Source organism: Marmota marmota, unplaced genomic scaffold (genome assembly GCF_001458135.2).
Source record: "Marmota marmota marmota unplaced genomic scaffold, marMar, whole genome shotgun sequence".
Classification (NCBI taxonomy): Eukaryota; Metazoa; Chordata; class Mammalia; order Rodentia; family Sciuridae; genus Marmota; species Marmota marmota.
The window spans coordinates 41,342,721-41,365,342 of record NW_026000093.1 but is presented as its reverse complement, the minus strand read 5'-3'; the positions used below and the strand labels follow the sequence as shown (position 1 = coordinate 41,365,342).

At 39.8% G+C, this 22,622-nt stretch overlaps 1 long non-coding RNA gene across 1 annotated transcript; it reads right to left on the bottom strand.

Annotated features, from left to right (window-relative positions):
* Positions 1-2,714: 2,714 nt before the first annotated feature.
* LOC125610514 lies at positions 2,715-21,544 on the bottom strand. The gene is made up of 3 exons (XR_007340507.1): positions 20,788-21,544; positions 18,137-18,241; positions 2,715-4,451 (listed from the first exon to the last, which is right to left on the bottom strand). It is a non-coding gene; the product is annotated as an uncharacterized LOC125610514 (long non-coding RNA).
* Between the last annotated feature and the right edge of the window lie 1,078 nt (positions 21,545-22,622).

The following is a 22,622-nucleotide window of genomic DNA, read 5'->3' as shown; positions in this document are numbered from 1 at the left end:
TTTTTTTTTTTTTTTTGAGGTGGTGGGATTGAACCCAGGGCTTTGTGCATGCTAGGCAAGTGTTCCAACAATGAACAACAGCCCCAGTCCCTTTTTTAGAGATGGTATCTGTCTATGTTGCCCAGGCTCAAGAGATTTTCTCTTAGGCTCAAGAGATTTTCCTGCCTCAGCCTCCCAAGTAGATGGGACTACAGGTGTGCCTCACTCCGCCTGGCTATGAACGCTCTTGTGGTAACCTTGAGTAACAAGTATGTCTATTCATTTTCTGTTCTCTTTATTACCTCCTCCAACTGGTTGTACCTACTATCTCAGCTCTCCATTTTCCTAACTGGACACTCAAACTGCATTCTTCATCCTGGAGCATAATTCCCAATGACAGGCAGTCTGCTAATAGAATTCCTGCCATGGCTTGGTCACTGGCTTTAAGCTTTTTTTAGTGTAAAGCCCTTAAAACAGAGATGATAGCAATCACATGGGCAAAGTAGCAGATCATGTTTGGTGAGGGTCTGGGCATTCAGTGCTCTGGCTCATCTATCTCCAATCTGCTTGTGTAGCCCCTCTTCTCTCTATAGTCTGCTAACGTATCACCTATATAAGTGAAACTCACTGTTTCCTCTTTTCTAGCTTCCTTATTCTTGTAGTCAGAGCTGATCACTTGCTTTCTGCCCTCCTACAACTCTCCCTACCACCTATCATAGTATTTGAAGAACCTATCAAGCCAGGTATAGTGGTGTGCACCTGTGGTCCCAGCTACTCAGAGGCTAACGCAAGAAGATTGCTTAAATCCTGGGACTGAAGGTAGCATGGGCAATGTAGCAAGAAAACATCTTAAAAAAAAAAAAAAAAACCCAGTATGACTATATGTTAGCAATGAATACCCTGAAAATGAAAATAAGAAAACTCCATTCACAACATTATCAAAAAATTAAAATGGGGATAAATTTAACAAGAAGCAAAAGACTATTACACTAACAACTATAAAACATTGTTGAAGGCAGGTTTGGTGGTACACTCCTGTAATCCCAGTGTCTTGGGAGGCTCAGGCAGGAGCACAAATTCAAAGCCAGCCTCAGCAACTTGGTGAGGTCATAAGGAACTTTAATGAGACAATGTCTCAAAAGAAAAGTTAAAAATGGCTGGGGATGTGGCTCAGTGGTTGAGCGCCCCTGGGTTCAATCCCTGGTACCCCCACAAAAAACTTAGCAAATGTCCAGAATAGGCAAATTATAAAGGCAGAAATTAGTAGTTGTTTGGGGCTGGGAAGAAGGGAGGAGAAAGAGCAGGGAATTTCTGTTCATGAATCCAGGGTTTCTTTTTAGGGTGAGGAAATGTTCTAAACTTGGGTAGTTATGTTGATTTTAAAACTATGATATACTAAAAGCCACTGAATTGTATACTGTAAAAAGATAAATTTTACGGTATGTGAATAATATGTCAATAAACTGTTATAAAAAAGAACCTATCATATAGCACTAAAATTATGTTTTCTGGTGTATTTCTTCCTCCTAGAAGCATTACACTGAGTTCCCTTCATCCTTACACATTTTGTCTACTCAACTAATGCAAAAAATATTTGATGGTGTCAGGTGTAGCTCAGGGGTAGAGCATTTGCCTAGCATGGGCAAGGCCCTGGGTTCAATCACCAGCATTGCAAAAATCAACAAAAAACTTGATGATTCATTAATTCACTGATCTAATCTTTGAAAAAAAGTTTTATTTTATTTTATTTTTTGCAGGGGTGAGGGTGGAAGGCTCCTAGTGGTTAAGCCCAGGGCCTCTCACGTGGTAAGATAGTATTCTACCACTGAGCTACATCCCAAAACTGAAGTTTATGATGCTTACAAGCAGTAGGAAAGATTTTTTTCTCCGCAGAGGCAGTGGCTGAGCAAACGGCAGACGGCCCAGCATCAGGCAGGCCTGAGCAGCCAGCAGTCCTCTTTGGCTCACAGAAGTAGGAATGGAAACAGTCAGGTAAGTGTGTTGAGGACAGGACTATGTGCTAAGTTTGTTCAATACTTAATTGTTATTAATTTATTAATTGATGGCGTGTGGCTAACTAAGACTATTTTCAGACAAAAATGCTGATTCTGCCTTTCTCTATGCCTTCCCTACCTCCTTAGTTTAGTCAAAAGGTATCAGTCAGGTTGCTCCAGTGGGAACAAAACAGAAGTAAAACAGTTCCATCTTTAAGGGGCTACAGCCAGCTTTGCCTACTCTCCGGATACTCTGCTTTAAAAGCCCTGGTCAGGGGCTGGAGATGAAGACCAGTAGAATGCTTGCCTAGTTGCACCAGGGCCTGCATTCAATCCCCAGCACTGCAAATAAATGCAAAGGGGGGGGGGGTGGGGCGCGGAGCCTTTGATCAGGGCTGGGGGTAAGGCTCCGTAGCAGAGCATGTGCTTAACATGTGGAAGGTTCAATCCCCAGCACCAAAAAAAAAAAAAAAAAAAAAANAAGAGAAAAAAAAAAATAGCCCATGGTGATCACCATACTTAATTCGCACAGCAACTGTGCCCAACTTTCCCACGGTTCTGAAGCCAGAAATCTCCTGTTTGCACCCCTATCCAAATTTCTTCCTTCTTTCATTAATTCAACACTTTCTACTAGAGATTATGCCCAGCACTGGACATGACTGCAAATAACTAAACTGTGCTATTAATATATGTCATAGTATCCAAATTTGAGTAGAAGACTTTCTATTTAACTTAACACCTGTGTTATAGAAGGCTTTAAAAAAAAAAAAGCTCTCCAGTGAATTTCTTGTGAGAATACTACTTTACATTTGAACAGAACTATTCAAGGATTTGGGGGATGTCAGGGTATTGCTCAGTGGTTGGTGTTTGGCTTGCATGTGGGAGGCCCTCAATGTAATCCTTAGCAGCACACATACCCACACAAAAACTTAATATACAATATTTAATTTGATATTCATATCTATTAAAAAGAAGGGAAGGTATTGTTGTCATTTGACAGGTGAAAGCAATGAGATTGGATAGGTTAAATGATTCCTTCAAGTTCACACAGCTAGGAGACAGAGCAGAGTGGGAGAAAGGACTGAAAGGATACCAGACTTATTGGGCGCCCCTCTGTGCAGGGTGGAGTGCAGGTTCACGTGCACTCTTAAAACCGTTTCAGGGACCTGGACAACTCTATCTTCATTTCACAAATAAGGAAATTGAGACTCAGAACCGCAGGCACCGGAACTAAGATGTGCAACAAATGTAAATAAAATATACTCTGGATTTCTAAAGCTTATACTGATTACATGTTGAAATAATACCTTGGATATATTGAATCAAACAAAATATATAATAAAATTTTAAAAGTTCACATAGCTAGTAAGCAGCAAAGCCCGTTTGGAAACCCAGCTGTGACTTCTAACTGGTTGCCTTTTCTATTATTCCTTACCAAAACAGGAAGTGCAGACTTCTTAGAGGGCAGCTGCCTCTGTCTGTGTGTAAACAATACAGCAGCAGAGAACGACTGTTAGGTTTGTTCTTTTTAAATTTTTAATAAACTATCATTGTGTTTATTATCAATTTTATAAATAGGCAGCCATCAAGAAGCCAAATACTGAACTCAGCAGATGAGGATATTCTGAAAATATGTTTCAGTGACACTTAGAAATGCGCGATTAATAAGAACAGAAACTAAATCTGTAGACTGTTTACTAAATAAACAGCAAAGTGTTTAACTTCCTAAACCTGTGATGACCACCTCCTTCTCATTTACATTAGTGATCTGCCTCCATGTGAATGATTTCCAAATCCAAATTAACCTGCAAAATGTCTGGTGCCCTGAGAACATAAACAAGAATAAAGCCCCACCCTAGATTTCAGTGCTGCATGAATGAAAACAAATAATTAAAATACAATGGTGAAACTAGATGCAGTGATATGCCTGTAGTTCCAGCTACTCTGAAGGTTGAGACAGGATCGTTTGAACCCAAGAGTTCCTGGGCAACCTGAGCAATTTAACAAGACCCTGTCTTAAACATAAAATGCTGAATACATCCTATAATAGGAAAGTGCTATAATAATGTGGAAGTTTTCCTAAGAAACAGGGTAGGAAATAATTAAGTGTAATAAACATTACTTAATCATAATTCTACATCTGAAATCTTACAAGCTTTCTAAGGAAAATTATATGAAGATAATGTTTTTTATTGAATACTTATTGTATACTAGATATTATGTTAATTGATTTACAGATAGAGAATATAATTTATTCCTTACAACAACCCTAGTATTATTTTTACTTTACAGATGAAGAATCTGAGGCCCATAGACATTGAGTGACTTGTTCTATATTCCACAGTTCACAGAACCAGTTTGGGTTCCCAAGTGCATTCTTTTGAGCTGGTGATGTGGTAGAGTCTTTGCCTAGCATGAAAAGTACTTCATGTGCCTTTCTTCCTTCTGTTTGGTTTTAAGGGAACTCAATCCCTAATGCTGCAAAAAACAAAAACAAGCAAACAATTGAAAAATCAAATGCATTTTCTTAATCATGATTTTTTTTTTTTAACTTGTCAATGGACCTTTATTTTACTTATTTATATATGGTGCTGGGAATCAAACCCAGTGCTTCTTCACACATGCTATGCAAGCACTCTACCACTGAGCCACAACCCCAGTACAATCATGATTCATTTTTTTAAACATATTTTTTTTTAGTTGTAGATGGACACAATTTCTTTCTTTATTTTTATGTGGTGCTGAGGATCAAACCCAGTGCCTCACACTTTCAAGGCAAGTGCTCCACCACTGAGCGACAGCCCCAGCCCCAATCATGATTCTTTATAGTTGTTTTTCCTCCTAATTTCAACTGAACCTTGAACTTGACCTTGCTGACACCTCATGGCCTTGACCTCCCTGTCTTCCCAGTCTCTCAGCCATCCCCTTTCCTTCTTTCCCTCTCTATCCTCCAGCCCTGCCAAATGGCTCACAGGTAGGTATTGCCTGGTGTGTGGTGTGGTCTCTCTTCCCTTGTAAACATGTTTCCTACTGCCTGAATGAGCCAAATCACAGAGTCACCAAACCTGTTTGTAAATCTGGCAGAGTGAAAGATGAAAAGGAATCATAAGAGTATATTTGAAAAGTTAATATGTGACTTTCATAACACTGAAAGAATTTAAGGAATTACAGAAGAGGAAAATTTATGGTAGAGTTTACATGTGAGAAGATCTTACTGGTAGAAAGTAGGGAAACACATTCTCTCCAAATACAGTCGTGACATTCAATTTATTTAATCCTGTAGGGGAAAGATACAAAGATAGTTAATATCTCAAGGTGTTATTTCTACAAATGGCATTCTTAGACCAAAAAAAATTTTTTTTAATTTTATTTTTTGTGTGGTTAGGATCAAAGCCCGGGCCCAGCACCTATGGCACATGCCTGTAATCCTAGTGGCTTGGGAGGCTGAGGCAGGAGGAACACAAAATTCAAAGCCAGCCTTAGCAACCTAATGAGGACTTAAGCAACTTAGACCCTGAAAAAGGGCTGGGGATGTGGCTCAGTGGTTAAGCACCCCTGGGTTCAGTCTCTGGTATCAAAACAAACAAACAAACAACAAAAAACAACCAACAACAACTCATGATTGTTTTGTGGCTATTATTTAACCTAGCTATAATAATTTAGATATATTTGCTAAATAAATGTTTAAATATGAATGTTAAAAAAATATTTTTCACCACACTTTTTTTTTTCTTCAGTACTGGTTATAGAACCCCCAGGGTAAAGCAGGTGGGGAAAAGGAATAATAGAAGTTAAGTTAATTGGATTAGACAAAGGGGAATTAAGGGAAGGGAAAAGAAAGTAGAATGAATCAGACATAACATTCCTAGTTCATATATGAATACACAACCAGTGAAACACTATTTCATGTACGATTACAAGAATGGGATCCTAATTAGAATAAGTTATATTCTATGTAAGTATAATATGTCAAACTGCACTCTATTGTCCTGTATATCTTTAAATCTTTAATTTTTTTTAGATGTACATGGACACAATACCTTTATTTTATTTGATGTGGTGCCAGGGATTGAACCTAGAGCCTCATGCATGCTAGGCAAGTGGTTTACCACTGAGTCATAACCCCAGTCCCCCCAGTCCTATATTTTGTATTTTATTTAAAGACAGAGTTTAACTGAGTTGTTTGGTGCCTCGCTTTTTGTTGAGGCTGGCTTTGAACGCGTGATTCTCCTGCCTCAGCCTCCAGAGCCACTGGGATTACAGGCGTGTACCACCGGCTAAAAAGATAAAATTTAAAACAACAACAACAACAAATTTTTTTAAAAAAGAACCCCCAGGGCTGGGGTTGTAGCTCAGTGATAGAGCTCTTGCCCAGCACACTCGAGGCACTGAGTTCAATCCCAGCACCGCATAAAAAACTAAATGAACAATATAAAAGTATTGTGTCCATCTACAACTAAAAATATTTTTAAAAAGGAAAACACATTATTAAAAAACAAAACAAACAAACAAACAAAAAAACAGGGCCTTGTGCATGTTAGGTAAGCACTCTACCACTGAGCTACATCCCAACCCTTATCACAGATGGCTTTCAGAATAAAAAATTTAGCATGCAGAAGTGCACACCTGTAATCTCTGTAACTAGGTATTCTGAGGCAGGAAGATTTCAAGTCGGAGGCAAGCCTTAGCAATTTAGTGAGGTCCTAAGCAACTTAGTGAGATCTTGTCTCCAAATAAAATATAAAAATGGCTGGGGATGTAGCTCAGAGATTAAGTGCCCCTGGGTTTAATTCTAGGTACCCAAAACCAAAAAAAGCAATGTGTACAATCCAATGTAAAAAAAATGAAAGACTGGGAGGATATATGTAAAACTATTAAAGTGTTTATTTCTAGTAAATGAGATTTAAAGATCGTAATTTTACTTAAAACATTTTTAAACCTGGCTTGGTGGCCCAAGTATGTAATCCCAGTGGCTCAAGATGTTGAAGCAGGAAGATCGAAAGTTCAAAGCCAGCCCAGGCAACTTAGTGAGATCCTGTCTCAAAATAAAAAATAAAAAGGGCTGCTGGCCATATAGCTCAGTGATAAAATGCCCCTGGGTTCAATCCAGTACCAAAAAAAAAAAAAATCGTAAACTCCATGTAGATTTTTTTGTAGGGGTAGAGATTGAGGGTTGAACCCAGGTGTGCTCTACTTCTCTGCTCAGCCCTTTTTATTAATTTTTTTGCCCTTTTTATTTTAATACAGGGTCTCCTTAAATTTCCCAGACTGGCCTTGAACTTAGGATCCTCTTGCCTCAGTTGGGATTATAGTAAGTAGTACCACCATGTCTAGCTTCAAAGAAGAAATTTCTGCTTTGGTAAAAATGGCCATTTGGCCCAAAGAATTATTAGAAAACTTTTAAATGTCAAAAACCATTCAATCCCCATAATAGAGAAATCAATTTTTTTCTAGTGTTGGAGATTGAACCCAGGACCTCGTGCATGCTAAGCACATGTTCTACCACTGAGTTTCATCCACAGCCCCATAAACTGTTTTTTTGTTTTTTTTTTAAGAAAAATGGAGATTTTTTTTTTTTTTACAATGTTTCTTATTTTATGAGGCTAATATGACTCTGACTCTAAAAACTTGACAGGAATCATGCCCAGAAAGAAAAATGTACTGGTTAATCTTGTTTTTGAATGTAAGTATTATCCAACTTGGCCACACAGAAGTCAAGTTCTCCCCACCCTGACTAAGCAGACTTGTCCCAGGGAGGAGGTATTACAGGTACCATCTCCAAAGGCCTAAGGCCACTTCACTCAATGAGAAAAAAAATTCTTATCTTTATCTCAATAGACCCCAGGAAGACAGGTAATAATCTTCCCCATTTGAAAACTTAAGTATGATAGGCTTTTAAAAAAAACATTATATATATATAAAATATTAAATATGATAAAGATACCCAGATGCACTGATATTCACTACATCATTCTCTATGCTTCTCAGTGTTTGAAAGATGTCATAATTACAGATGTTTAAATTATTAACTATATATATATATATTTTTTTTTAATTATGTTTTCAAACTCTCCCTCTCATCAAGCAACCCTTTATTGAACTCTCTTCTAGCTATGTTCCTTGCTCATTTCTGCTCTTCAAAGCTACCACCTCAAAATTTTAAAAATTGTTGTCTTCCCTTTCTTCCTTTCTGATCCCTTGTTCAACCTAGCAACCTTCAATTCTTAGATCCCCACACGGCTGACACTTAGCTGGCAAACATCACCAATGAGAGGCTGCTAAATAGCCCAGCTGCTGTTTTGTTCCTTACTCCATGGTACTGTATGTGCCTTTCTTCCTTCTGCTTGGGTTTTAAGGGAACAGGCTGTCCTGGTCCTCCTCCCACTTCTCTGGGCTTTCTCGGTGGCCCTGGCAGTTTCTCTTGTAGAGAGCAGACTGTGCCCTGCACTGAGTTACTCATTTCCTATAGAGATCTAGCTTGCCCTGAGCTGCTCCATTTTGAATACAAGTGCTTTGTCTGTGCGAGTAGATAACCAACAGATGTTGGACACACAACTGATGGAGAGCAACCACCAGCTGCTCAGCACAAACACGAGGCACACACTGATGGATAACTTACTCGAGCTAATAAAAAATTACCACCCATGAACTTAATAAATTGTCAATGGCACATAGTCACCTGGACTTATCAGTGCCATACCAAAGAAAGTAGGCATGAGATTTTATCAGAAATACCAGACCAATGAATGATGCAACCTCCTCACTTGAAATATAAAAGGAGGAGCACCTATGTTGCTGTGACATAGCAACACTGATTGACCTTATCATGGACTGCCCGGTGAACACTTCACCACAGTGCCAGGCAACCAACTTCTGACTCTGTCCCTGGACATGTAGCTCAGCATGATCCCCTTGCTGTGGCTCTGCCCACTTGGAACTCTGCTATTAGCACCCTTTTGCCTTAACAACTGAGAGGTTGGGTTGTTGGTTGGTTGTTTGGTACTGAGGATTGAATTCTAAGATTTTTTTTTTTTTTTTTTGGTGGTACTGGGCATTGAACCCGGGGAATCTACACCCACTGAGCTATATCCTCAGCCCTTTTTATTTCTTATTTTGAGACAGGGTCTTGCTAAATTGTCCAGGCAGGCTTTGAATCTGCAGTCTTCCAAATCCCCAGGATTACAGCCTGCACCAGGCAGGAGTTGGGTTGTTACCCTTTATCTGACCACCTGCAGTGACTCTTGGCATTTGTATTAACTCTCTGCTTCCACGCTCTTCATTCTGTAGAGCTCTTTAAATCCTGTGACCTCCTTAACACTTTCTCAGCCTTTGTCTAACCTATGTATCACTGTGTGAAGTGGATTTAAGTGTTATAGACATTAATAATTAAGATCCAAATGGAAAAAAGAATTTGCGACTGCCATGGTCACAATTACCAAGTGAGACCAGGAGCAAAGGAAAGCAGATGAAACTGATGGAGCTTAGTAAGTTTACTGATATTCAAAACTTTCTGACATTGTGGGAAGATACCAGCATGTCAGTCTACGTAAACGGCATAGCTTGCTCATGCGCAGGATATACCTCCCCAATTGCCATCTCACTCTGCCTTCTCTCATCTTGTCTCCAACTACACTTCATTCGTGGATGACTTTCAACATTTCTGCTTCTCAGTGCTAATATCCTCTGGTTCAGAGGTTAGGCATGAATCCTGATTCTACCACCTACTAGATAGGTCACCTTAAGCAATTTTTGATTCTTCGTCTCATGTGAAAATAGGAGTCCCTTCCCTCAAAGAATTGAGAAATAAGTTTTCTAAAACCTTTAACATGATGGGCATGGTGGCTCATGCCTGTAATCCCAGTGACTCCAGAGGCTGAGACAGGAGGATTGCAAATTTGAGACCAGCCTCAACAATGTAGTGAGGCCTTAAGTCACTTACCAAGATCCTGTGTCAAAATAAAACAATTTTAAAAAAGAAGGAAGAAAGGAAAAAAAAAAAAAAAAAGGCCTGGGGATGAGGCTCATGGTTAAGTGTCCCTGAGTTAAATCCCTGGTACAAAAAAAAAAAAAAGATAAAACCTTTATCACAACACCTATCATATTTGGTTAATAAGAGTTAAGTTTTCAATGCCTCTACAAATAGAAGAAAAAGAATCCATGTGTCTCAAACTAAACTCATTCTATTCTTTGCCTGTAAAACCACTCATCTTTCTTGGCTCTCAACATTTCTAAATTCCCTTCTGAGCCACAGTAAGTAGAATTCTGCATCATGCTCAACCTTCTCCTTGCTTATCTCCCCTTGCAGACATTTTTGTTCCTTAAAATCTCACGCCAGCAACCCCTCTGTATCTTTACTTTCTCTTGCTTGGTGCAGGCTCTTCCAATTGCTTTACTCAACTCCTCCAAAGGCCTCTACACTGGCCTCCCAGACCCCAGAGACCCCAGGGTTGCCATCTTAAATCCATTTTGTATCCTCCTCCAGTAAGCTACTAAGACACTGCTCTGACAGGGTCAACCACATCTCTGAACCCTAAACTGCCTGTGAGATAACAAGGAAACTGAGCAAGGAATGATCGTGTCTGGGGTACAGTGTGGTGACTTCTTGCTGAGCCCTCTTTCTCTACTCTTCTGATATTATGAAATATACATTTGCTTTTCATCCCAATTTCCAGGAGAGAGGGGGAAAAAAAAAAAGAGCTCCTAAAATCTTTGGAATCTCCAAAGTAATAAATGTCTTTTTGTATGTTAATGGATTGACTGCTGGGTGGCAGTCTCTAGGTAGCTTCAGGATGGGGGCTGGTTTCCGGAAGACCAAGGCAGCATTAGCCGGCTGGGAGTTTAAGCCCCTTCCCCCAGTGTCTGGGAAGGGAGAGAGTTTGAAGATTGAGCCGACCAATGACCAATGGTCAATTATGCCTATGTAATGAGGCTTCCCTAAAACCCCAAAAGGACAGGGTTCAGAGAGTGTCTAGATAAATGAACACATATCTGGAGGTTCCAGGAGAGTGACCACCCAGGGAGGGCAGAGAAGCTCTATGCTCCTGATAAAAATGCCTTGCCTTATATGCCTGTTCACCTGTATCCTTTACAACAAACCTGTAAAAGAAAATAAGTTATTTCCCACCGGGCAGGCTGGCTTATGCCTGAGTATAATACCAGCTACCCAGGAAACTAAGGCAGGAGGATCACAAGTTCAAGGAGAACCAGAGCAAATTAATGAGACTATCACAAAATAAAATTTTTTTAAAAGGCTGGGAATATAGCTCAGCGGTAGAGCACTGTTGAGTTCAATTCTTAGTAGTGAGGAGGAAAAAAGTGTTTTTCTGATGTCTGTAAATAGCTCTAGCAAATTAGTCCGACTGGAGGAGGGAGTGGGTCAAGAGCTCAGGTAAAACAACCTGAAACTTGTGGTTACTATCAAAAGTGGGGGCAGTCCTGTGGGACTGCTCCTAACCTCTGGTACCTGAAGTCATCTCCAGGTAGGTAAGAGTTGGAACTGAAGTCAATTAGAGGACTTCTAGCTGGCATCCTGAGCAGAACCTATTTATCTATCTATTTATTTATTCTTTCTAGATATACACAACAGTAGAGTATATTTTGACATATTATACATACATAGAATAAGTATAACTTGTTCCAATTAGGATCCCATTATTGTGGCTGTATATGATCTGGAGTTTGTTGGTAGTGTATTCATATGTAAAGATAGGAAAGGTATGTCTTATTCATTCTACTGTCTTTTCTAGTCTCATCCTCCCTTTCTTCCCTTCATTCTCCTTTGTCCAGTGAACTTCTAATCTTCCCCTCCCTTGTTATGAGTTAGCATCCACGTTTCAGGGAGAACATTCTGCCTTTGGTTTTTTGGAATAGGCTTACTTCACTTAGCATAATATTCTCCAGTTCCATCCATTTACTGGCAAATGCCATAATTTCCATCTTTTAAGGTCTTCTTCAATTTCTTTCTTTAGTGTTCTGCAGTTTTCATTGTAGAGGTCTTTTACTTCTTTTGTTAGATTGGTTCCCAAATATTTTGGTATGTGTTTGTTTGTTTGTTTTTTGAGACTATTGTGAATGGGATAGTTTTCCTGATTTCTCTTTCAGCTGGTTTATCATTGGTATATAGGAGTACAATTGATTTATGGGTGTTAATTTTATATCCTGCTATTTTGCTGAATTCATTTATGAGTTCTAGGAGATTTCTGGTGGAGTTTTTTGGGTCTTCTATATATATAGAATCATGTTGTAGCAAATAGGGATAGTTTGAACTCTTCTTTTCCTATTTATATTCTTTTAATTTCTTTCTTTTGTCTAATTGCTCTGGTTAGGGTTTCAAGGACTATGTTAAATAGGAATGGTCAAAGAGGGCATACTTGTCTTTTTCTGGTTTTTAAAGGAAATGCTTTCAATTTTACTCCACTTACAATGATGTTGACCTTGGGTTTAGTATATATAGCTTTTACAATGTTGAAATATGTTCCTACTATCTCTAGATTTTTTAGTGTTTTGAGCATGAATGGAAGCTGAATTTTGTCAGATTTTTTTTGTGTGTGTGTGTGTGTGTGTACAGAACGTATTGATTGGTTGTTGTTGAGGAGAAATCCTCACATGCTTCTTAGTGACCAGAAGTCACAGAAGTTTCCTGTCTTGATTGTTGAGTGACAGAACAGAAAGAACACTTTGGTTCTTTTATGTCCTCAGAATTTTAATTTTAATTCTAGATAGTACACCTGAGAGCAGTTCAAGTCTTAGTGATTATTACTTTTCCACATTCCCCTGTGTGTGAGTATGTAAATGTGTGTGTGTGTGTGTGTGTGTGTGTGTTTGAGAGAGAGATAGATGCTGGACACTGATTGAACTCAGAGGCATTATACCACTGAACTATCCCCAGTCCTTTTTATTTTATGTTGAGCTGGCATCTGTCTAAATTGCTGAAACTGGCCTTGAACTTGGAATCCTCCTGCCTTGCCTCTGAGTTGCTGGGATTACAGGTGTAAACCACCACACCAGGCCCACAATCCTTATTAATATCTTTTAAATTGCAAATGTGATTTTACCTGTATATCAGCAGAGGGACTGGTTTTGGGAGACCCCCACACTAAAATCCTATGAGTGTTCAAGTTCCTTCTTTTATTTATTTATTTTGGTACCAAGGATTGAACCCAGGGGTGCTTAACCATTGACCCATATCTCAAGCCCTTTTTATTTTCTTGCAAAATTGCTTAGGACCTCACTAAATTGCTGAGGCTGGGTTTTGTGATCCTCCTGCTTCAACCTCCCTCATTGCTGGGATTACAGGCATGGCTTAGTCCCCTATTTTATTTTTATTATTATTTTTAAGTTTTTTTTAGATGTTATGAACCTTTATTTTATTCATTTATTTATATGCAGTGCTGATAATCAAACCCAGTGCCTCACACATGCTAGGCAAGTGCTCTACCACTGAGCCAAAACTCCAGCCCATAGTCCTTTGTTTTATTGTATTTATTTATTTATTTTAAGTATTTTTTTTTTTTAGTTGTTGGTGGACCTTTATTTTACTTATTTATATGTGGTACTGAGATTTGAACTCAGTGCCTCACTCATGCTAGGCAAGGGCTTTACCACTGAGCTACAACCCCAGCCCTAGTCCCTTATTTTAAATGAGATAATATTTGCATATATCCTATGCACTTCCCATATATTTTATTTATTTATTTATTTATTTATTTAGGTTACTGGGGGTTGAACTCAGGAGTACTTGACCACTAAGGCACATCTCCAGCTCTATTTTGTATTTTTAGTGACAGAGTCTCACTGAGTTGCTTGGCATCTTGCTTTTGCTGAGGCTGGCTTTGAATTCGCAATCCTCCTGCCTCAACCTCCTGAACCCCTGGGATTATAGGCATGCATCACCACAGCCAGCCCATATACTTTAAATCACCTCTATTCCGCTTATAATACCTAATAAAATGCAAATTCTGGGCTGGGGTTGTAGCTCAGAGGTAGAGCGCTTGCCTAGCATGTGTGAGGCCCTGGGTTCGATCCTTAGCATGACATAAAAATAAATAAATAAAATAAAGATATTGTATTGTGTCCAACAACAACTAAAAAAATATTTTTAAAAATGCAAATTCTGTGTAAATAGTCATTATTCTGTATGTTTGGGGAATATACAGAAAAAGGTTTTACACACTGAGCACAGATGCAACCAAATAGGTCTATTTACATGGTGTACAAAGGAGGCAAACAATGCTCAAAAACTGCTGGAGAGAGACTAAGATCTGTGAAATGATGGAGGCTTCAGCAGATGTGCCTGCACTTCTCTCTTTATTTTTATTTTTTTAAATAAGTTATTGCTATGTTGCCCAGGCTAATTTTGAATCTATGAGCTCAAGTGATACTCCTACCTCAGTCCCCTGAGTCATAGGAATTACAGGTGTGAGCCACTGTGCCTAGCTTTTACGTGTCTCTTAATTCACATGGATTCAGCATAGTGCTCAGAGTGTAGCACATTCAAGTTTTGAAACTTTCTGGAATTTTTTTCTGAATATTTTCTTTTCTTTTTTTTTTTAAAGAGTGAGTTCTTTGAGAGAGAGAGATAGAATTTTTTTTAATATATATATTTTTTTATTTTTTAGCGGACATAACATCTTTGTTTGTATGTGGTGCTGAGGATCGAACCCCGGGCCGTACACATGCCAGACGAGCGTGCTACCGCTTGAGCCACATCCCCAGCCCTTTTCTGAATATTTTTAATCCATTGCTGGTTGAATCCACAGATGTGGAATTCAAGGATACAAAGGTCCAACTTATTCCAGAGAGGGATAATAGAATAAACCCTGGCACTTTATTATACAGAATATAGACAGACGCTCTACAGAGTATATAACTGGAGTAAGATAGGTAGGCATTGGGTGGGACTCCCTGAATGGGAACTCTCCCTACAGTGAGATTTTTTTGCCTAGCAATGTGTAAAGAATCTGGAAGAGGTGGACATGGTGGCATATGGCTTGGGAGGCTGAGGCAGAAGGATAGCCAGTTTGAGGCCAGCCTCAGCAATTTAGTGAGATCTTGTCTCAAAATAAAAAGTAGAAAGAACTGGGGATGTGGCTCAGTGGTTAAGTGCCCCTGGGTTCAATCCCTAGTACCAAAAAAAGAATTTGGAAGAGCCAGATGCAGTGGTGTACACCTGTGATCCTAGTGACTCCAGAGGCTGAGGCAGGAGGATAACAAGTTTGAGGCCAGCCTCAGCAACTTAGCAAGACCCTAGCTCAAAATAAAAATTAAAGAGGGGCCAGGTATGGTGGCGTATGCCCGTCATCCCAGTGGCTTGGGAGGCTGAGGCGGGAGGATCCTGAGTTTAAAGCCAGCCTCAGCAAAAGCGAAGTGCTAAGCAACACAGTAAGACTCTGTCTCTAAATCAAATACAAAATAGGTCTGGGGATGTGGCTCAGTGGCTGAGTGCCTCTGAGTTTAATGCCTGGTACCCTCCAAAAAAACACATTAAAGAATGAGGAGACTGGGGTTGTGGCTCAGCAGTAGAGTAACCGCCTAACGCGTGTGAGACAATGATCCTCAGCACCTCATATAAATAAATGAACAAAATAAAGATCCATCAACATCTAAAATTAAAAATTTAAAAAAAATTAAAACAAAATGGGCTGGGGATGTAACTCAATGGTAAAGCAGCCCTAGGTTTAATCCCTGGTACCAATAACAACAACTAGAATTGTTGTGAGTACTAAATGTGATATACCATTTGTAAAACTGTCAGTGTAACACCCAGTACATAAAAAGCATTTGATAAAAATGTAATTTTCATGGAGGAAGCAGGAAAGCTTGGAGATTTTTCTGGAAGATTTCAGATTCCAGATATAGAGTCTGGATTTGGGTCCAATGAGCTAAGTTCTAATAAGACCTCCAAGTGATTCTGAAGCACATGATCAAATCTTGAGAATCACAACAGACTTTTAAACCAGAATCTCTGGGGTGGGACCCAGGCCTCAGTGCTCTCAGAGTTCCCTAGGTGATTCCAATGTGTAGCCAAGATGGAGCATCACTGCTTGGGCTCATGCTAATATAATTTAATAGCTATAATTTATGAAGCATTACGAATGTGTCAGACACTGAGCTTCCTCATTTACATTTACACGTAGTCTTCCCAACAACTCCAGTGATTTCGTCATTATTCCCACTTTACAGAAACTAATATTGAGACTTACCAATGTTGTGAGTCTTGCCCACAGACCCTAAGTTCGCAGAGCCAGGATTCAAATTCAGGACTTTTCTAACTTAAAATCTGGCTTCAGGCTACTGCCAGGTAATATAGCATTCTTAGAGCCATCATTAAGGTACAAGCAAGTATTAGTGCAACGGGAGACTAGACATCACAGGAGGTACTGGCTCAGCAATTACTAAAAAGAAGCACTCAGCTCTCCTGGTAAAAGAGCTCAAGTTTAGAACTCAGACAAATATAGCTTTAAGGCTGGCTCTGCCCAAGGTCCTACTTTGTGACTTTACCTCTCTAAGCCTCAGTGTTCTCAGGTATAAGATGGAGATAACAATACCAACTTTTTAGATTAAATTTGATGATACTCATGAAAGCCCCTGAAACATACTAAGGCCAATAAATTGTTTGCATATCCCCCCAAGGAGAAATTCTTTTTCCACTTTAACCTGTTAGGTAGGACCAGGGGTTTGGTGGCTGCTGTAGCATAAGATCAGCTTGGGAGTGACAATTTCTCAGTTCTTTAATGTTTTGCACTAGTTGACTCTATTTCCATATTCTCTTCTGAACTCAGCCCAAAAGAGTTGGAGAAAAGTCAGGGTGTATGTGTCAGAATATAAAAGTGTTGCAAGAATCAGTGTAGAGTTTAGGTTCTCCTGGCTTTCAAGTGGGGACCACTGAGGGAGTTTATTCTGGGGAACCCATCTCCCTAGCCTTTAATTATATCTTCTAGGGTAAAATTTACATATAACACACGTAACTCCTTCCCTCCTCTCTCTCTCTCTCTCTCTTTCTTTCTTTGTGGTATTGGGGATGAACCCCAGGACCTCATGCATGCACGTACCCCATTTGTAACTCACTCACCCAAAGTTGTATGAGTCAACCTAGGGATTGCAAGAACAAGATCATATCTTATTCCATTACAATTGGGGTGGGATATAATGCACAGGCAAGAATAAAGTGCCAGAGACTCAACCTGACTCACTCATTTTTTTTTCCAGTGGAAGTTTTCATTAAGATATTTTATTAAGATAAGTTTTTATTAAGATTGTGGATTAATATATAGTTGTAAGGAATTACATAGAGAAATCCAATGTATCATTTATCTAGTTTTCCCCAGTGGTAATATTTTGCAAACCTATAGTACAATTTCATAGCCAATATATTGATATCCATTATTTAGATTTCCCCAGTTTTACTTGTACCCGTGTGTGTATGTGTGTGTGTGTGTGTGTGTGTGTGTGTTTAGAATATGCACTTTAATCACATGGGGCAGTCAGTGTGTCCACCATTGGTCTAGAGGCTGAACAGTTCCATTACAGTAAAGATTCTTTGTGTTGCCTGCCATACCCAGTGCCCTCCTGCCCCACCTCTTCCCACCATACTTAACCTTTGCCAGCCACTTATCTGTTTCTGAAATTTTGTCATAGAGTATGCAGCCTTTTGACACTGGTTTTTTCCATTCAGCATAATTCCCTGGAGAATTAACCAAATTGCCACGTGTATCAATAGCTTGTTTTCTGTCATTGCTGAGTCCATTCACTTTGTTGTTCTTTGATTGTGAACAAGTCACTTAGAAATTCACGCATTTCTACCTGAAGAATCTTGAAAATTGTCTTAACCCACTGAAGTCTCCATTTATTTATTCGCGTCTTTTGTTTTTGGTTTTGTTTTTAATGAGAGGAAGTTGATAAAGGCATAGTTTTCTCCCAGGATTGATATACTGATATAAAGATCAAACGAGATAATAAACATAATACATCACTGTAAAGGGATGTATCCAGGAAGAATGTTAATAAAATGGTCTTTTAGAGAGACGCTCCTATTTTAACTGGTGTTTTTCCTACTTCTTCCAAACATATCAAATTTCTCCCATTTTGGGACCTTTCTTCCAGCAAACTGAACTCCAGGGGGAGAGGGATTTGACTTTTAGAACTCCCTTGAGGAAGCTGCTTACCTGAGCAAGGAGAGAGAGAGCAGGGGAGGGATAGCACATCGTGAAGCTTTCAACACTCCTTTCAGTTATCTTCAGACCTGTTTTGATGGCAAAGTATCTGAAAATCTATGTGAAATATACAAAACACCATCAAAATTACATAAAGTGACTAATTCCACATTAAAACAGAAAACAATTTCCATAACAGAAAAGAATACCTCTAATTCTACACATGCAGTGTAACATCACAGTTACAAGCATACATATCCAAGAAAAATAGCAAGATTTCTAACTAAGTGGTTACCTGTTTCTTGAGTTTTTCTGTAAATATTCATTTTGTGTTCTATTATCACCCACCAGCAGACAAATGATAGCAACTCTAAAGGTCGATGGGAAAAGTTAGGGGAGATAAACTTAAAATTTGAAAATTTTAGATGAGTGCAGTGGTTCATGCCTGTAATTCCAGAGACTCTGGAGGCTGAGGCAGGAGGATTCCAAGGTTGAATCAAACTTCAGCAATTTAGCAAGACCCTGTCTCAAAATATAAAAAGGGTGGGGATGTAGTTCAATGATAGAATACCCTTGGTTTAAATCCCAATGTCGTCTCCCCACCATCAAATTGAAAATTCTACATGTTAACCTTTTCACCTCCAACCAGGAGGAGGTATTTATTCTGCTTTGGTGGAAATATTCCTGCCCAGCTCACTGACTACTCTAATTCAGGTAGATCAGTGTTACCTGAGGATTCCAGTACAGATTCCAGTTTCCTCTCTTACTTATTCAATAGATCTGGGATGAAACTAGGAAACTTATTTAGTTTAAAAGTTCTTTAGATGATTCTGATAGTGAGCCAGAAGAGGTTGGGAACCTCTTCTATTTGGATTGTCTTCAGTGCTCCCCGATGGACTTTTATCTGACATCTCTGGGTATTCTTTTCTCCTATAAGACCTGTTCTCACTAGAGTTGTTCATTCATTTGTTTATATGTATTTATTTATTACCAGGATTGTAACCTAGTAGAGTTACATCTCCAGCCTTTTTTACTTTTTTATTTTGAGGCAGGGTCTAGCTGCTGAGGCTGGCCTCAAATTGAGATTCTCTTGCCTCAGCCTCCCGAATCACTGGGATTACAGGCCTTCACCATCATGTCCAGGTTAAAGCTTTCCTTTTCATTAGAACCTACATTTTCAAATTCATTGGGTTTTCAACTTCCTCCCTCCGCTTGAACTGCCCTTGCCCTGGTCGTCATCACTTCTCTTTCTCATCTTACTCAACAGCATTCAACATGGTGGACCACACCCTCTTGGCTTGAAATATTTTAAAATCTATTTCTTTTTTTTTTTTTTTAAAGATTTTAAAAAAATGTTTAGTTTTTAGTTTTCAGTGGACACAACATCTTTTATTTTATTTTTATGTGGTGCTGAGGATCAAACCCAGTGCCCCGCGCATGCCAAGTGAGTGCACTACTACCGCTTGAGCCATATTCTCAGCCCTTTAAATCTATTTCTATGACAGACTATGCTTCTCTCAAATTCTTCTTCCCAAGCTCCTTTTCTGGCCCCAGCCTGCTGCCTCTCTTTCTAGATCCTGTGCCCAAGAGCTCTTGCTGGGCTGGGATCTCTCTCTCTCTCTCACTCTCTCTTAAACTTGTCTGTATTCTGTCCCTAGATGATCCCATTTAGGTAACTGGCTTGAAATATTACCCATATGCTGATAGCATTCACAGTTCTACCTCTGCCTTTTTCTTGAGCTGCTTACCTGACATCTCCCTTGAATACCTATTAGTCTACTAGGAGGTTTTTTTTAGTTTTTTCAGTACTGGGATTGAACACAGGGTCTCATGCATGCCAGGCAAGCACTTACCACATCCCCAGTTTGTATTAGGAGCTCTGATTTAACAAGTCCAAAATAGAACTCTTGAACCTCTGCCCCTCATAAATACCACTATCCTGGTTCTGCAGTGTCCTTCATTTCATTGAACAGGGCTACCATCCGTGCAGTTGTTCAAGAGAAGCATCTAGCAGCCATCCATGCTCATTCATCCACTTATTATTATTATTTTTAATTATTCTTTTGGTACCAGGGATTGAACCCAGGGGCATTCAACTCCTGAGCCACATTCCCAGCCCCCCCCCCTTTTTTTGAATTTTTTATTTAGAGACCGGGTTCCACTGGGCCCTCACTAAGTTGCTGAGGCTGACTTTGAACTCAAGATCCTCCTGCCTCAGTTTCCTGAGCTGCCCGGATTACAAGCATGCACCACTGGGCCGGGCTGCTCATCCACTTATAGAAATATAGTCCCATCTCTTTGCTTCTTTCCTAGTCCACAGCACCATCATCTCGTGCATTTGAGGCAAGTGCCCTACCTTTGAACTATACCTCCAGCGCGAAAACACGCGCATGCATACACACAGGAATTCAGACCACCGTTCGGTTTAAAACATAATGACTTTTCACTGTGAGTAGAATAAAATCTAACCCCTTATTTCAGAGGCTAAGTAGTCTAAAAATAAAGCTCTGGACCCTCACAGTGCTTTTCCTCTGTCTGCAAGGTTTGCCCACATATCTTTGCATTGCAAACTCTTCAGCTTTTAGTCCTGGCTAAAGAGACTTTGCCTAAGCGTTTCATCTGAAGACTCCCCTACCCTGCCCAGACTTTCTCTTTTTCCTTACCTGATCTATTTTCTCCTTTGTCTTCTCACTATCTGGATCGATTTTTTATTTATATACTTGTTGACTTGTTTATTGCTGGTTCAGATGGACCACATAGAGCTAAAATGTAGGGTCTATCTTCACAAAGCACGGGCTCAATCAAAATTTGTTTAATCAATCACTCATTCACACCACGGACTGACAGGCATTCCAAGTATTCCTTTTTTTTTTTTTTTTTTTTTTGCCACTGCATTTTTAACTGGGATCAGAGGTTTAAGAACCAGGAAGAAGGAGACTGGTAAAATTTCAATCGTCAATTTACTGACTGAGAATTTCTTCACCGCTCCCCGGAAAAGTCATCCCTTGTCTTTCTACAGGCCACCCCCATTTTCTGTCTGTACTTGTTTCTGGATCCTCTCCAACTTTCCTGGGAGGATCCCTCTGAAAACTGTTCTTCCTCGTTGGACTGGCTCCCCTCTCTCTGAGCAGAAGGTTCAGCGGCCTGGCTTAGAGGTTCTTTTTTGCAGCAGCCGCACCTCGGACACCCTTGTCAGCGGCAATGTGGGGGCTGGGTTCAGCTGAGCCCTCCTCACCCTGCCACCCAGTTTTCAGTAGCCTGCTGCCACCTCAGCAGTGTGCGCCTGGTCTGTCCACACCCTAGTTCCGCCTACCAGCTCTGCCCTGCCTTTGTTTCCTGTCCCTTTTCTGGCTTTTTCACTGGCGAGCTGCCCAATTCGGCCTCCAGCTCCTCCATTACTGAAAACATTTCAGCGTTACCGGCGCCGCACGTCTGCCCCCTAGTGGCTGGAACTGGAAGCACACACCGTTCACTGGAAAGAGCCCTTCCGTTTTCTAGCAGCTCCCTTCATCATCCGTTTCCCTTTGGGAAGGATTTATTTGTTTATGTCTGCATGTATATACCGAGGATTTAACCCAGGGGGTCTAACCACTGAGCCACATCCCCAGCCCCACCCCCACCCCCCCTTTTTTTGAGACAGGGTTTCATTAAATTGCTTAGGACCTCGCTAAATTGCTGAAGCTGGCTTTGAACTTGTGATCCTCCTGCCTCAGCCTCCCAGAGTCACTGGTATTACAGGCGGGTAGGATTTAAATGGTGGGGAATCTCAATTTCAAGGCATTCAGGACACCTGGTCTTCTCTGTGGCACGGTTAAGACCAAGGCCTATCTGTATTCAAGCCACAGTTTCCTCTCTTCCCTCAATGGTGCATTCCCTTTCTTTTCTCTATCACCTTTATTCATGATAGGGATGAGTTATTCCCAGGGCTAGATTGAGAATTTGGTATAGATTCTGTTTTGCAGCAGCCACACCTCGGACACCCTTGTCAGCGGCAATGTCGGTATAAAAATATAAAAATCCCATTAACGGATATCTGTTTGATTGGCATTTGTTTAGTGAGAGTAGAGGAAAACTACTTTTCCTAATAATAAAAATTACTCCAACTAAAGGATTATAATATATAATGTTTCCAAACCAGAAAATTTCCTGGGAAGCATTACATTTTTGCCCTCCAGATATAACTACTAACTATTCTGACTGATACTGCTGGATTATATTTGCCAGTTTTTTGAACTGCACAGTAAGTACTTTTTTTGTGTGTCTGATTTATTTTGCATAGCATCTGTTTGGAATTTATTAATGTGGATGCACGTAATAGTTCTTCTTATTGCTGAATAGTATTCCATTGCGTTGCTATACCACAATTTGTTCATTTTTCTCCTGTTGATAGCCATTTAGTTTACAGTTTCTTTTCAGGCTGTTATGAAAAAAACCTACTATGAACATTTGTGTGTGACTCTTTATTCATGGGTATGTTATTTGTCTTGAGAAATGATTT